General features: G+C 39.7%; 1 non-coding gene across 1 annotated transcript; it reads left to right on the forward strand.

Moving 5' to 3' along the window:
• The first annotated feature begins 1412 nt into the window (after positions 1 to 1412).
• Positions 1413 to 1485, forward strand: TRNAG-ACC (transfer RNA glycine (anticodon ACC)). Its single transcript has one exon. It is a non-coding gene; the product is annotated as a tRNA-Gly (tRNA).
• The last annotated feature ends 202 nt before the right edge of the window (positions 1486 to 1687 follow it).

Raw genomic sequence — 1687 nt, forward strand, 5'->3', positions numbered from 1 at the left:
AAAGTTTGAAAACTAGCACCATCCAGGATTTTAAAAAATTACTTTTTCATGGTTTAATTATAATAGAATCAACACAGTACTCCTTTCATACTTTGTATGTCACCATAATCCCATTTATAAAATGTCATAATTGGATGTTATGTCTCATTTTAGATTTCTGTGATTTCAGTTGAGTTATCATGGATGCAGGAAAGTACACATTCCAAAAAACCAATCATAAAGACAAATTCCCTTATTTCCATCCTATGCCTGAAAATAGAAGCAGCCACAACCCTGGGTCCGGGGTCAGAAGACCCAGTTCAAGTCCATTTTACAGATGTGATTTTCCAGTTCTGGGCAAGTCGTGTAACCTTTTTAGACCTCATTTTGTCTCATCTACATTATGAGGATTGTCATAATTCCTGTCTAGACATGATTCATTGTTCTATTGGCCTGCTTCCCTCTCTGCCTGAGAACCATTTGTTGTTTCAAAGTTCTAGGACAACTGCTGGAAATGTACCCATTCATCAGTTCCTATCTCTGGAGGAGTCAGAATCTTTATCGAAGACACTGTTTTGATACCTATGTTTGTCTGGCACAATTATTTGAATATATTACTGAAAGATTATTTTGATAAAAGGTGAGAGGCTAGATCATAGTTTCATTGCTTTGGAGCACAGACTTTTTGCAAGACTAGATAAAACAAGATTTAGGTCCATCTCTAAGTAAAAGGTCTGACAAATCTCAAAAAAATCTATGTTCATCTTTTGTTCCATTTTGTATGTGTGTGTGTGTAAGAAACAATCTGCAGGATTCTGATTATGGTGTGGGGAGTGACTGGACGAACAAGTGCTAAAATAGTAAGCCCATTTCTGGAATTCCCTGATGGTTCAGTGGCTAAGACTCTGTGCTCCCAATGCCAGGGGCCCAGGTTCGACCCCTGGTCGGGGAACTAGATCCCACATCCCACATTCCACAGCTAAGAGTTCCCATGCCGCAACTAAAGATCCTGCACCCGGCAACGAAAATCCCACGTGCTGCAACTAAGAGCCGGAGCAGCCGAATAAATTAAAAAAAAAAAAGACAACCATTAAAAAAAAGAAAAAAAAATAGTAAGCCCATTTCTAAAAAAGGTGAAAGAAAACTGCTCTGAACAGATCCATTTGAAGTTTTTTTGTTTTTGTTTTTTCTCCCTTCCTCTCAATCTATAAAATGAGCAGTTGTTAGCAAGCTGCCATAAGCACAGTTCGTACAAACTGTTTTGGCATCTTGATGAAGTCCCAGCTCTCTCCTTTTAGGTGATCTGACCACCATCTTCCATGAAGGGTGTGCTCAAGGCAGGTATGATAATAATCCAGAGCTGTGCTGTCCAATGTGGTAGCCTTTAGTCACATGTGGCAATTTAGATTTAAACTTAAATTAATGATGGGACTTCCCTGGTGGTCCAGTGGTTAAGACTCCGCGCTACCAATGCCGGGGGCCTGGGTTCGATCCCTGGTTAGGGAACTAGATCCCACATGTCACAGCTAAAGATCCCGCGTGCCACAGCTAAGACCCGGCACAGACAAATAAATAAATAAATAATAGATAAACATTTTAAAAAACACTTAAATTAATGAAAGTGAAATACAATTAAAAACTCACTGCCTCGGGCAAGTTAACCACATTTTAAGGGTCAGTAAGGCACAGGTGGCTAGAGGCTACTGTG

This window comes from Eschrichtius robustus, chromosome 10 (assembly GCF_028021215.1).
Source record: "Eschrichtius robustus isolate mEscRob2 chromosome 10, mEscRob2.pri, whole genome shotgun sequence".
Classification (NCBI taxonomy): domain Eukaryota; kingdom Metazoa; phylum Chordata; class Mammalia; order Artiodactyla; family Eschrichtiidae; genus Eschrichtius; species Eschrichtius robustus.